At 38.7% G+C, this 15,836-nt stretch overlaps 1 non-coding gene across 1 annotated transcript; it reads right to left on the reverse strand.

Annotated features, from left to right (window-relative positions):
• Positions 1–7,776: 7,776 nt before the first annotated feature.
• On the reverse strand, positions 7,777–7,883 carry LOC131250286 (small nucleolar RNA R71). The gene has a single exon (XR_009173213.1). It is a non-coding gene; the product is annotated as a small nucleolar RNA R71 (small nucleolar RNA).
• Between the last annotated feature and the right edge of the window lie 7,953 nt (positions 7,884–15,836).

Consider the following 15,836-nt stretch of genomic DNA (forward strand, 5'->3'; position numbering starts at 1 on the left):
ATATATATATATATATATATGTTTTCTTCTGTGCAGATTTGTGTGACTTTACGAAAATTGAACTCGGGGTTTTAATGGACTAATGCACCACGTGGATCATTCAAATTTTAGACTCAAACCCAAGACCTCGTGTTGAAACTCCTCAGAGTCTACCACTGAGGTAAGGACTCGACCCCAAATTTTAGACTTGCATAACGCGTAATGAGTTTTAAAAAAGTCTGCATAAGTTTCAAGCTATAGGAGCTAATACATATATATATATATATGTGTGTGTGTGTGTGTGTGTGTGTGTGTGTGTGTGTGTGGGAAAAGGTAGTATGCGCTCGACCTCACGATAAGCTCCTGTGAGGTCGAGCTGTGTGGGCCCCACTGTGATACGTGTCGACCATCAACACCGTGCATTTGATGGGTCCCCTTTAAATTATGGGATATCCCAAAAATCAGCCGTATACGGAACTCAAGTGGCCCATACCATCTAAAATCATGTGAAGACACCGTTAAAACATATAAAAGCACTTGCTGGGGCCCACCTGAGTTTTGAATGCTGCTGAAACTTGGTCTGAACCCTCATCCAAGTGGGACACACATAATGGATGGGTTGGATTTGTAAACCACATCTCGGTGGGCCCAAAAAATGATTATGAATGTTTTAATGGTGCACGGCCCCTCCCCGCTTCTGTATGTGGTGTGGCCCACACAAGTCACGGATTGATTTGATTTTTGAGACCTAGGCCCATGATGGAATGGTGCAGGTAGATGTTCAAAAAGCATCATGGTGGGGCCCACACAGCTCGACCTCACAGGAGCTTATCGTGAGGTAAGCGCATAGTACCTTTTCCCTATATATATATATATATATATATATATATATATATATATATATATATATATATATATATATATAATGCTCAACCGTGCATTAGTTTGCACCGAACTCGTGCAAGCTTTTTAAGAACTCATTATGCTATACGTGAGTCTAAAATTTAAATGGTTCACATGATGCAGCACCCCATAAAACCCCCGTGGCTCAAATACAAGCTCACAAATTGAGCATGATTAAATAAGGAGCATTGAGAATATACCATAAAGTATTTTGCTGAGGCCCACTAGAATTGTACGGTGAAAATTTGTCCCTTGGGGTTTTATGGGATTCTGCATCACATGAACTGTTCAGATTAGATGCCCATAAGACGTGTGTAAAGGTGCGCACGTGCGTAGGTGCGCAAGTTAGTATGATTCATATATATATATATATATATATATATATATATATGGAAATGGTTCCATGCGACTTCATGGGAAATCGAGCTGTATGGGTCCCACCGTGATGTGTGTCGAACATCAACACCGTGCATTTGATGCGTTCCCTTTAAATTATGGGATATCCCAAAAATCAACTGTATGCCGAACTCAGGTGGCCCATACCAACTAAAATCATGTGAAGCCATGCCTAAAATATATAAAAGCATTTGGTGAAGCCCACCTTAAACTTAGATGCGTCTGAAACTTGGTCAGACCCCTCATCCAAATGGGACACACATAATGGATGTGCTGGATTTGTGAACAACATCTCGGTGGGCCCAACAAATGATTATCAATGTTTTAATGGGAAGATGACCCCTCTCAACTTTTGTATGTGGTGTGGCCCAACAAGTCATGGATTGACTTGATTTTTATGCCCAAGGTCCGTCATGGAATGATGCATTTGGCTGATGGGGTAGATGTTCGACAAGCATCACGGTCAGCCCACACAGCCTAACCTCATGAGAACTAGACCGCATAGAACCATTTCTATATATATATATATATATATATATATTAATTAGCTTGATCCAAAACTTTTATGGCTTACAATTAATATTTAATAGCCAATCAGCACTCTTTCCTATGGTATAGTCCACCTTCGATTTGGATCTGTTTCATTTTTTTATGCTCATGCTCTAAAATGATAGGGCAAAATGGATGGACGGCTAGTGTGGATGTAGAATGATTAAGACCGCCTTGGGTGAGGCTGGCTGCACCTAATTGGCTCCCGATTTTTGAACCACAATCTATCTATGCTAAGTCTCAGTGGACGGATGGATGGATCCGATTGATACATAAGGCTGCCACGTATACTTTGAGTAGATGGATCTGTCATACCATCCTGCCTACGTAATTGCGTGTGACACCATAATTTTTTTAATATTAATCTACCCATTTGATGCCTGACGTATTAACCAAAACATGTTGAATTGAAGTCATCTTCAAAGGATGGGAGGGCCGCATTATCAGCTCCCAAACAATTCTTGCGTTGAAATGAACAGCACTACAATGGAAGTGCGACCTCGATCTCCCGTCGTCCACGTGGCATACGCGTATGGCAATAAGGTCACTAATCTGCTGGGCCATGGCTCAAAATCATTGAACACTTGGAAGAGATGGACTGTATATTTATCAGGTGGGCCACACGGTTGAGGCTATATAGCTCAAAGAACATTGGGCCCACCTTGATGATATATTGTATATCCACGCTGTCCATTCATTTGGGAGCGGATTGGGTGAGACCCTGGATCCACTGAGGTAGGTAGGACGCCTGACTGTGGGGCCTACTATGATGTATGTGACCATATCCACGCAGTCCATCCATATTAAAATATTATTTTAAGGCATGATGATCCAAAACATGGAGCGAATCCAAATATCAAGGGAACCATGATACAGGAAATAGTGGTAATGGACTATTAAAAACTTCATGTGGGCCACAAAAGATTTGAATCTCATCCAAATCTTTGTGACTTTATCAACAAGTTGGATGGAAAATAAAGATTCTGATGGCCCCATAAAGTTTTTAATGGTTGGATTTAATCACTACTTTTCCTGTGATATGATCTCCACAAGTTTTGGATTTGTTTCATTTTTGGGTTCATGCGGTAAAATGACCTTTCTTAACAGCTGGGCAGTGTAGATTTAAGGCACATACATCATTGTGGGCCCTAAAGTAGGGTGTCCCACCTACCTCTGTGGACCTGGGGTCTCACCTAATCCGATCTCCATTCATTTTTTCAGCCATTTCAGGATGAGGTCCAAAAAATTAAGCAGATCCACCTCAGGAAACAGTGGTGATTGAACACCACCATTGAAAACTTTCCAGGCCCACCTGCGTAGATCTAAAATGTTTATTAGCCATCCAACTCGTTGCCAAGGCCAAAAAGATCTTAATGAAGAGAAAAATATAAAGATTAGCTTAATCCAAAACTTCTGTAACTTGCAAAAGGTATTTAATAGTTATTATTTGGATTAGCCTAAGTTTTGGGTAACATCCTTAAAAAGAGTTGAAAAAACATATGGGGCGGCGATATACAACACATTCACATTCATCAAGGTGGGCCCCCACACGGTAAGTAGCACCTAATCCGCTCCCAAGAACATCCTACCATCCACTCATATGGCTTTTGTCTAGTGATTGTGGACCGTTGCTTGCTTTTCTAGGTGAGACCCTGCCCCACCAAAGACTCTGCGGCCCTTATCCCGTGGGGGCCTGTATTATGCATCCACGCCGTCCATCCATCTTTCCATATCATTTTAGGGCGTTATCCAAAAAAAAAAAAGTGAAGCATATCCAATTATCAGGTTAACCTCATCATAAGAAACAGTACTGATTGACCGTACTACCATTAAAAACTAATTAGGGCGCACTTTAATGTTTCCATGGCATTCATTTATCATCCAATCTGTTGATATAGTCGAATAAGCCTTTATAAAGGGTAAAACAAATACATCCTAAGCTTTTATGGTTCATTAATGGTCAATCAACACTGTTTCATGTGGTATTGTCCAAATGATAATTGGATCTATTTAATTTTTCCAAAACGTCATAAAATGATCTTTAAAAACTCATGGACCGCGTGGATGCATAATACCTACATAAAGGTAGGCCCCACGTTAAGGGCCACACCGTCTTAGATGAGGCCGGGTCTCACCTAACCCGCTCTCATGAGTCGTGACAGAGATGCCTTGAAATACTGACAAGCCTTACAGTTTTAGCTGACAGCGGCTTTTCAAAATTCAAATGGCAGCTGATTCATCCATCACATTCAGAAATAAAAAAATCCTCCATCGGGACAAGGCCCATTGCGGTAGAGCACGTCCTGAAAATTACAGCGATTGAGCAATCCCTACGGTTCATTTGATAGACGCTACTTGGCTACGACCCAAATGGAATGGGGTACCGAGTTACTATGTGTGCTTTAACTTTGTTGGGCCCACCGTGACTGTATGTGGTTTATCCACACCGTTCATCCATTTTTTCAGCTCATTTTAGGGGTTGAACCTAAAATTGAAGCATATCCAAAGCTCAAGTGAACCACGGAAATAGTGGTAATAATGATTTCCATTGTTGAAACTTTCCTAGGGCACACAATGACGTTTATTTGTCATTCAAACTGTCCATGAGATCACACGGAGAGAAAAAACAAATATCAACTTGATCAAAAACTTCTGTGGCCTTAAGAAGTTTTCGACCATAGAAGTTCAATTCACACTGTTCCTTGTCATGTGGATTAGTTGAGTTTGGATATGCTTCATTTTTTGAATTAAGTTATAAAATTATCCAGTAATATGGATGAATGGAGTGGATAAAATACATAAATTATGGTGGGCCCACAGAGTTTACTCACTGTCCTTCTGGCTTCCTTGGCCATGACTCTCCTCTAGCAATGTGGGTGGGACCCTGATGGTAGAGTCCATCTCTATACATGCATTATATATCTGAGCCATAATTCGTTTTGCTTGATCATTTTATCATATGGAGGTAAAGAATGTAGATCCAAATCCTAGGTGGACCACACCATAAGAAACAGTGGTGAATGACCATTAAAAGCTTATTGTTGGCCTAGAAGTTTTAGAACAAGCTTATATTTATATTTTCTCTTCAGCCAAGTCCATATGACTTTATCACCAGGTTGGACGGCAAATAAACATTATGGCCAACTCTAGAAAGTTTTAATAGTGGGTGTTCAATTACCACTATTTCCTGTGGTGTGGTCCACTTAAGATTTGGATTAATTCATTTTTAGGTTTATGCCCTAAAAGGAGTTGGCAAAACTAATAGATGGAATAGTTTGCAACGCATACATTGAGGTGGGCCCCACAGTCAATGTCCCACCCACATCACTAGATCTCATGCCGCAACACTCCCATTTGATGGCCTTCAGATGGGAGTGGATTCGATGTATTTGGGGACATAACGACCTCAGTGGGACCCCACTGACATATTCCATTGGTCCAATGAGGATAATTAAAGAGGTGCCCACAGGTCATTAATGTCGCTTCCACCATGAGGCAATTAATGTAGTTCCGCAGCTTCATACTCCAACTCTTGCCCTCATTCTCTCCCAAAGCTTAAGCTCTACCTCTCCATCTCTCCCTCCCTTTCTTTGTTTTCTTCCAAAGCTCGTGCCATGTTCTAGGCTCTCTCTCTCTCTCTCTCTCTCTCTCTCATATATATATAGGGAAAAGGTACTATGCGCTCGACCTCACAAGTTCGTCCCATGAGGTCGAGCCGTGTGGGCCCCACCGTGATGCGTTTCGAACATCTACCCCATCAGTCAGATGCACCATTCTATTGTGGGCCTAGGTCTCAAAAATCAAGTCAATCCGTGACTTGTGTGGGCCACACCACATACAGAAGTGGAGAGGGGCCGTGCACTATTAAAACATTCATAATCTCATTTTTTGGGCCCACCGAGATGTGGTTTGCAAATCCAGTCCATCCATTATGTGTGTCCCACTTGGATGAGGGTTCAGACCAAGTTTCAGACGCATGCAAATTTCAGGTGGGCCCCACCAAGTGCTTTTATATGTTTTAACGGTGTTTTCACATGATTTTAGCTGGTATGGCCCACCTGAGTTCCTTATATGGCTGATTTTTGGGATATCCCATAATTTAAAGGGGACCCATCAAATTCACGGTGTTGATGGTCGACACGCATCACGGTGGGGCCCACAGCTCGACCTCATGGGAGCTTAACGTGAGGTCGAGCGCATAGTACCTTTTACCTATATATATATATATATATATATATATATATATATATATATATATATATATATATATATATAAGGAATGCTCACCTACGCATCGGTTCATAGTTAGTTTCATGCGAACTTGAAAATCATTCATTGGATCTGGTAGATAGTTGAGATTAAAAGAGGTTTGGCAAACGTGCCTCAAAACACTCGGTAAGACTCATGATCTCCAAATTTCGATGTTGAATTTATCAGTATCTCTTTAGCTTTCCCTCTTTGATTTACTCGAAAATGAAAATTATTTGCGATGATTTAAATGGTGATTGAGTGATGATGTATTATATCCACCCCGTTTATCTAATATGCAATATCATTTTAGTATATTAGAACAAAACTGGAGTGAATCCAAAACTCGAGTGTGCTACACGAAAGTAAACATTGGGGATTTAGTGACTACCGTTGAAACATTCATTCGGCCACAAAAGCTTCTTATAAGCTAACTTTTCATGATTTTACTTCATCCCATTATGAATGACATTTTAAACAATTTGAATGGTATATAAACATCAACGTGGAGCTTAGGAACATTTCAATGATAGTAAAGTCATTCCCTAGTTTTCCATCTTGTATAGCCCACTATAATTTTAAATCCACCCCATTTTTGATGGTATATCTTAAAATAATCTCACAAAATATATGAATGAAGTGGATTTCTCACAACCATCACGGTGGACCCTACATAGCATACCTAGCTATATGCACAGTCAATACGCAATCTGCTCAAGGGGATGCGGATTTCCTGACAAGCCCTTCATGGTAAGTTCCTCGGTCGGAAATCTAGGTGAGTCCCACCATCATATTTAAAAATAAAAAATAAAAAATCACTCCATTCATCACTTTTTTAAATAAAACATCAAGTTTTTGGCGCCGTTGCCGGGGACTGTTTCGGTCCAATTGGATTTAAGATTCTCTCTTATCATAATTCATAGCTTAGGATTTTTTCTAACTTAGAGTTCTGTTCTTGATTTTAGAAACTAACCTATTTCCTGTTTTGTAGGATCCTGACATAAATTTCTAAGTTAGATTCTAACATAGATCTCCAAATTGGAAGTGAAGGAGGAGCTCCCTATTCTTCAGACATCAATCATCTCCTATTCAGGGTTCTTTCTTCCCATTCTTATTTACATAGTTTTAACTTGTTTAAGAAACTCATAGGTCCTAGGTCTAGTTTTATTTCTCTTAGGTTACTTCTTAGTTTAGTTTTCTTTCTTACATTGCAATAACATAGTTTATGCTAGGACGTAGATCTCTGAATATAGAACTAGCACCGTTTGATCCTGAGATTGAAAGAACAATTCGTGAAAGATTGAGAAATAATCCTGTTGAAATGGCGAATGAGATTGAAGTTAAAGCTCTCAAAGATTATTCAGCTCCTGTCCAATTTAATGCGCCTTCATGCATAGTGTTGCCAACCACTACGGCAACACACTTTGAACTTAAACCTCTGAAGTCATACAATTGTTGCCATCCTTTTATGGATTGGACAAGGAGGACCCATATCATCATGTGAAAGAATTCTTAAACATTTGCTCCACCTTTAAGTTCTAAAACTTCTCAGACGATTCGATCCGCCTACGCCTGTTTCCTTTTTCTTTGAAGGATAAGGCGAAAGCATGGTTGAATTCTCTAGAAGTTGGATCTATCACTACATGGGACCAACTGTCTAAGAAGTTCTTAAACAAGTTCTTCCCCGTTCACAAAACCAATGCCCTCCGTAGAGAAATTACTAACTTCACACAAAAAGAGGGCGAGCACTTTCATGAATGTTGGGAAAGATGGAAGGACTTGCTTCTTAAATGTCCTCACTATGGTTTTGAGAAGTGGCAACAAGTTCAATACTTCTATGACGGTCTGACACCACAGAACCGTCGCATGGTTGATGCCACCAGTGGAGGGTCATTCATGACCAAAAGTGATGTCGAAGCGTGGAGCTTCTTTGAAACCTTGTGCGAAAATTCCCAGCAATGGGATTATTCAAATAGAGGTGACAAAAGTCCCCAACCACAAAAGAGAGGTGGTATATATGAGATAGGAGTCATACCAGAGCTGAGTGCCAAGCTTGATAACCTGACAAAGAAAGTTGATGCTCTGGTATTAAATAATGGACCACCACAAACAACTCAAGTCGAGGCATATGCCACATGTTCCAGTCCTGCCCATCCTATGCAGTCTTGTCCATCTGGTGCAGCATTCCCAGAACTTCTCTCTGAACAAGTTCATGCTATGAACACTTTTCAAAAATCTGGGAATGATCCTTACTCGAACACATACAACCCAGGGTGGGCTAGACATCCAAATTTCTCTTGGGTAAAAGGACCACAATAAGGAGGACCATCTGGAAATCCTCCCATGCAACCGCACCTCCAAATTGGCAGTCAACAACCTCAACAGTTTCCACAATATCAACAACTGCCTACACAATCAAGGAAACCATCTCTTGAGGATACACTCCATCTTTTCATGCAGAGTTCTCTCCAATTCCAAAAAGACACCCAACAAACCTTACTGGCCAACCAGCAAAGCTTACATGCAAATGCACAATCCATTGCCAAGCTGGAAGCACAAATGGGTCAACTAGCTGCCACATTGAGTGAGAGAGAGAAGGGCAAGTTCCCTGGCCAACCTGAGGCTAATCCAAAGGGACAGTATGAGATTGGCTCTAATTCCAACCAAGGGCAATATCATGAACAGGCCAAATCGATCACTACCCTTAGGTCAAGCAAGCAGATTGATAACAGAATAGAGATGCCTGGGGATGAATCAAATTCTAAAACAGAAGATCAAGATGAAGCACAGAGCCATACCAATGCATCCAAAGTCCAAAAGCTCTCTGACTCTCCACGAGCCACTAATGTGCCACCTTATGTGCCCAAAGCACCCTTTCCTCATCTTCTGTCACCAATAAAGAAAAGAAATTACTTTGATGAAATCTTGTATGTGTTTCAAAAAGTGCAAGTCAATATCCCGTTGCTTGACGCTATCAAGCAAGTCCTCGCTTACGCTAAGTTTCTTAAAGATTTATGCACTCAAAAGCGTAAGCGAATGTTCATAAGAAAGTCTTCCTTGCGGAGCACTCAGCTCCATGATTCAACATAACACCCCTCCTAAATTTAGGGATCCAGAGCTCCCACCATTTCTTGCGGCATGGGAGATCATAAGATCGGGAAGGCATTACTTGATTTAGGGCGAGTGTCAATTTGTTACCATATTCGGTTTATGAGCGCTAGGACTTGGTGAGTTGAAACCGACTAAGGTAACATTACAACTAGCCGATAGATCTGTCAAGGTGCCCCGGGGTGTTATTGAAGATGTGTTAATCCAGGTTGATAAATTTTATTTTCCAGTGGATTTCATAGTTATAGATACTCAGCCTGTCCAGAATCCTCACAGTCAGATCCCAGTCATTTTGGGTCGTCCATTTTTGGCCACATCTAATGCTATTATCAATTGCAGGAATGGAGTTATGAAATTGTCCTTTGGTAACATGAATATTAAACTCAATGTTTTTAATGCAGGACAACAACCCTCAGATTTGGATGACATATTTGAAGTGGACATGATCGAGAGCCTTGTGCAGGACTCCTTCCGTACATCTTTTGAAGATCCTCTTGAGACCTGCTTAGCACAATCGAGCATGGATTTTGACATTGATAGTCTCATCCATGAAGTCAATGCATTGCTCGACTCTACTCCTATATTGGAGACTGAAAAATGGAGAGCGAAAGTGGAACCTCTTCATCCCTCTGAGACTCTTCCTGACAGCACAGTTTGTAACTCTGAGAAGACAAAGGCGAGCAGGCTGCTTAATGTTCTTAGAGCATATAAGGCAGAAATTGAACGGAAGATAGAAAAAATCCAGGGAGTATGCCCCACTGTATGGATGGATCATGCTGTGGTAATATCGCATAACATGCAAAGGAAGCGTGATCCTAACATAGAAGAAGTCGTTCGAGCAGAAGTCCTTAAATTATTTGACGACAGTGTCAGTTGCCTTATTTCAGATAGCACAGCTCATGGGAACTCACATCACTTGTCTGGGATCGGTTAATGAAAGTGTTGAGGTAATTTCTTTGGCGGACCCTGGTTATAAAGATTATTTCATTCATGGTCCGTTCTTGTCTGGCTGAAGACGTTAAACTTAGCGCTCATGGGAGGCAACCCAGCCGTTTGCTTTATTGTCTTGCTTTTTATTTCAGTCAGTTTCATTTTTCTTAGTTAGTTACTTCAATGTTTGTGGGTAACATTACTGCAAACCCTCACGAGACTACAACTCGTCCACTAGGGGTAACCTAGGGGTTTAAAGGCTTGTTGCATGCGCTAAATGCAATCGAGAGCACCTGCGAAAGTGGTATAGGTAGGATCTTCTTTTGTTTTTCTTTTTGTTATTTTTACTTATGTTGATTTCTCTCTTGTGCTAACTCGCTTTTACGTTGAAATTTTTCACCAATTTTGAGAAAGCTTCTTGATTCTCCATCCAGGTATTATCTTTTCATCACTCCTCTTTTATTCTCGTTGTCCCATGTGCATTGCTTGTTTATTTCTTTTACATTGAGGACAATGTAGATTTTCGGTTGGGGGTGGGAGATTAGGGTACCTAATCAGTATTTTCTTGGTCTTGAGCAAAATTTGTGAAAATTTTAAACCATGATACATGATGTTGGTAACTAATGACTCTTGGATTCGGCCATCTGCTTGATTTCACAGTCAATTTTGAATTGTTAATCCATGATTAGACGTTGTAAACATTGATTGAGTCATGATTTCACATATCACATCTCGCTTGCACATTAAGTTTTGGTTCGATAACTGAATGATTAACTTGGTAAAAAGAAGAATTAAAAGGCTAAGTCACATAATCTTCACCATAGGTTTGCTCCCTATAGGTGTAGATTTGATTCTCCATAGTTGACTTATAAAAAAAATGAGGCGACGAGTTTTCACCATAGGTTTGCTCCCTGTAGGTGAGGATTTGATTCCCTTCCTTGGCGTACTGTTCATAAAGAAAATCAAAAAAAAAAAAAAAAAAAAAAAATGAAGGCTGAAAGGTTAATCTAAAATGCTAGTGTTGGTTGTCAGGAATTCTGTTGTTAATTACCAATTTTAGCATGAAATTGATTATTGGAACTCTTAATGATTGTAAGCTGAGATTATACTATACACCTGTGGAACTCAATGTTTAGGAATGTTCTAATTAATGGATTAATATGTTGAACTTGATTATGAAGTTTACTGTGAGCTTGATTTCAGGAGAAAATTCTACTTACCATTCATGAATCTTAGAATTTTCACATCTCAGCTATCTGTTCACAAGTCACTTGAGTACAGGAATGGTCTTTTATTTCTAAAATTATTTTTCGCATGTTTTGCTCGGGACTAGCAAAATGCTGGTTGGGGGTTGTGATCAGGGTCAAATATTGCATATCAGACCCCAGTAATTGCCTAAATTGACGTACATGATGAGGCTTAATGGAGTGTTTTACTCGTGTTTTTATTACAGGATGAAATCAGGAGTGTGTATTGAAAATTGATATTAAAGGCATGGATTTTATGATCCAAAGTCTCCAGAGCATGGGATGGACTCCAGAAAACCAATAGTGAAGATTTTACATGCCTGGGATCTGAGGAAAGCACGATAAAGAGGCCCAAAAAGGGTCCAGAATGCAAGATCACATGGTTCCCGCCATCCGATCAGTTCAAAACTTCATACATGGGATGAGGGCCATAAATTAACCGTACATATTAATTTTCATCCATTAAAGATCTCGGGAAGTGAGCCAACTGACAAATCAGCCCGTTAATCTCCAATTTGGGGCCCACCTGATATTTGGAACTGCTTCAAACTTGGTGTTGACGATTGAAATTATATGACAAAGAAGATGGACGGTGCAGATTCCTCCAGAATGTTGCAACAGACCCCACATGCGTGAGTGTGTGCGTAAAGCGCACGTGCGCTGGCACTACACCGGATGGCTGGGACGGTCGAGAAAGCCAATCCGTCCATCTTCTTTGTCATATAATTTCAACCGTCAACACCAAGTTTGAAGCAGTTCCAAAGATCCGGTGGGCCCCAAATTGGAGATTAACGGGCTGATTTGTCAGTTGGCTCACTTTCCGAGATCTTTAATGGATGAAAATTAATATGTACGGTTAATTTATGGCCCTCATCCCATGTATGAAGTTTTGAACTGATCGAATGGCGGGAACCATATGATCTTGCATTCTGGACCCTTTTAAGCCCCTTTGCCTTGCTTTCCTCAATCCCAAGCGTGTAAAATCTTCACTATTGGTTTTCTGGAGTCTATCCCATGCTCTGGAGACTTTGGATCATAAAATCCATGCCTTTAACATCAATTTTCAATACACACTCCTGATTTCATCCTGTAATAAAAACACGAGTAAAACACTCCATTAAGCCTCATCATGTACTTCATGGTAGGTTCCTCGGTCGAAAATCTAGGTGAGTCTCACCATCATATTTAAAAAATAAAAAATCACTTCATCCATCACTTTTTTAGCTCATTTTACGATATGAGGTAAAAAATGAGCCGGATCCAATACTCGAGTTGACTAAAAATGTGGGGAACGCCTACGGTTGAAATATTCATGGGCCAACGGAAGTTTTGAATAGTATAATATTTGTGTTCTCAATTCATCCTAGTACGAATGACGTTATGAATAGTATGGATGGCATGTAAACATCACCTTTAAATCGAAGGAGGTTTCAATGGTAGGAATTTCCCTACCCACAAATTCCCTTAGTGCGACCCACTTGAATCTTCGATCTTGTTCGATTTTTCTCTCAAGTATTAGAATGATCTTACAAAAAGGATAGATGGGGTGGATTTCTTATAAAACATGACGGTGGGTCTTACCTAGGTTTCCAGCGCATGAACTTACTTTCCCATTAAATCTGTCTAATTCTTTAGATCAACCCGAGTCCTAAATGGATTGGCTACTCTCCTATCTGTGCTTTATGGACCCAAACATGATATATGTGTCTCATCCATGCCGTCCATACATTTTTAAAAACAATTTTATAATATGAACTCAAAATTGGGGTATATCAAAATCTCAAGTGGGCGACATAGTGATGATTGAACTCTCACCATTAAAAACTTCTTGGGGCTACCAAAGTTTTGGATCAAGCTAATATTTATTTTTTGCCATTATCAAGGTCTGTATGACCTAATCTACAGGTTGGATGTCAAATAAATATTATAGTGGGCCCCATGAGGTTTTCAATGGTAGATGTTCAATCACTGCTATTTTCCCATGGTGTGGTCCACCTAAGATTTTGATTTGCCTCATTTATGGGGTAAATTATTAAAATATTGTGTAACAATGGATGGACGGTATGGACAAAACACATAGATCATGGTGAGCCCACATGACACCAACCACTTGCCACCTGGCTAGTTGCAACGTCACTAGCCAAACTGCCTTTGCGTCCTACCCTGCCCGTCTGCAGCTGGGAATGGGAAGGAGCTTTGAGTGGCCATCGTGATATATGGGTTTTATCAACACCGTCAATCCATTTTTACTTATCATTTCATGGCATTATTCCAAAACTGAGGCAGATCCAAATCTCAAGTGGACCACACCACACCACGTGAAGCAGCGGTGATAATGATTCTCACTGTTAATTTTTTTTAAGGCCCACATTGATGTTTATTTGACATTCAACATGTATATTAGGTCAATCAATACAAATTATATTGTCCATATACATCTAATATATGATGTGTTGCATTATGTTTCCAAATGTATTGTTAATTCTTAATACATGTTTCTTATGTATAAATAGTCACATCCACACGCTGATAATATTCATAGTAATTGTATTGAACAATTTGAGTGTTTAACTTTCATAATTTGAAATTACTAAAATATGAGCATATATGTGTAAATTAACCAGAAAGTCACACCTATCATTTGATGATTTTGATGACAACAAATGTGAATGCTAGAAATCAGAATCAGATAAGCATATCTAGGACATTTTATAACTATCATATGATGATTTTAGTAACAATGACTTTTAGATTTGATAATCGAATGACATAAATAAGGCTTTTTGTAACTTGGCACTTAACACTGTTGATTTTTAAAGTACTCGCAACATAGTAAATTCAAAAGGAAAGGCTAAGTTAGATCATCCATTATTTGATACATAAATCAGTAGGGTCGTTGATATTGTAAGAATGTTTTCAATCGAAAGTGACAGATGGAAAGGATATTGCACATGTCTAAACTTTTAAATGTATTGAAACAGGTGCCGGGTTTAACCAACAATTAATTCTTCTTTGCAAGTAACATTTTGGATGAGCAATACGCAATTGTATTATTTAATCTATCATAACACTAAAGGCTTGAGTGACTGCAAATATTGGTTTAGGCTTACTAGGTTAATTAAAACTGTCTGTCACGATATTTCATAGTTAAGTAAACCATGTTAGATTGTGTGGCTTGTGTTAATATTTTGTCAATTGAAGTCACATGAGACTCTTTAAATTTTCATTATATAGGTAACCAATGCGGCTTTAAGAAATTCTCAATACCATTTACATTTTCTAATATAAATTGGGCATGTGTTGTTATTATTATGTAAATTTTTTTTACTTTCCTTTAATTTTATATTCTATCCTTGTTGTATTTTGTTCTACTTATGTTTTGGACAAGGAAGAATATGATATTTGTGTTAGTTGATAAGTATGTGCTTAAGTTATATGGGGATACATTATTAATGTCAAATTTATGGTTTAGATAAGTACATATGAATTTAAACAGATGATAATATCTTGCACATGATTTACTGCTATTACTGAAATGGAGTATATAATAAAAGTAACCTACACATGACACTTATTGGGAACTGAACACATATATAATTCGTATACAATTTACTATTTAAATCATAATTACCTCTACTACCGACTAATATGTCTATTAGATACATTACAAAGAATAATCTAATTCTAATTGGTTTAAAATCATTATTGAATTCTAAGTTTGACGAGAAAAATATCAAAAAAACAACACATTATTTATAATTGTTTTGCCAGTGGCTTGCCAATTTTAAGCTCCTTATTATTACCTCCTTAGTGCAAACACCCATAGTACATTTCACCTAACCTCTACATAATTAATATGTACTTTAACTTTGAGTTTTACTAATCCATATTGGCATGTCATCCATTGAAGAATGGGCTCAATTTACAAATCGATACTTACTCAATTATTGTGGTAATATCCTTCCATTCTTTCATAGGTGAAGTCTTTATAACGATAACCGACATGTACAAGTTATTGATTACTTTATTATTTTTGTATATATGTGAAACTATTATTTACAACCTTTGATTAATTTTTTGTTATCTATTCTACAGACACCATACGACCCATTAATTGAAAGTGTACTATCAATCAGAAATTTGTGTCATTGCTGATCCAAAGTTCAAAATCAAGTCATGTGTAATCTACTTCTATTACTCAAATTTGATATTGTATTAAGTTGTATGTGTTTTATGCTCAAATCAATTGGGGTTTTCTATAATCAGCAATCATATGTTATGTTTATCAACATGAGTAGCAAAGTACCTATTGGTCACATTATTTTAAGATTTGTGAAATGATAAGATGATGTAACTCACCAAGCTGTGGAGGACTGAATACAGACAGGTTGCAAAGCACCAGGATATTGTGTTAGTGATTGTAACTGAATGACAATATCATCTAATAGTATGTTTTCCACTAGAACTTATTTCGAT

This window comes from Magnolia sinica, chromosome 6 (genome assembly GCF_029962835.1).
Source record: "Magnolia sinica isolate HGM2019 chromosome 6, MsV1, whole genome shotgun sequence".
Taxonomy (NCBI): domain Eukaryota; kingdom Viridiplantae; phylum Streptophyta; class Magnoliopsida; order Magnoliales; family Magnoliaceae; genus Magnolia; species Magnolia sinica.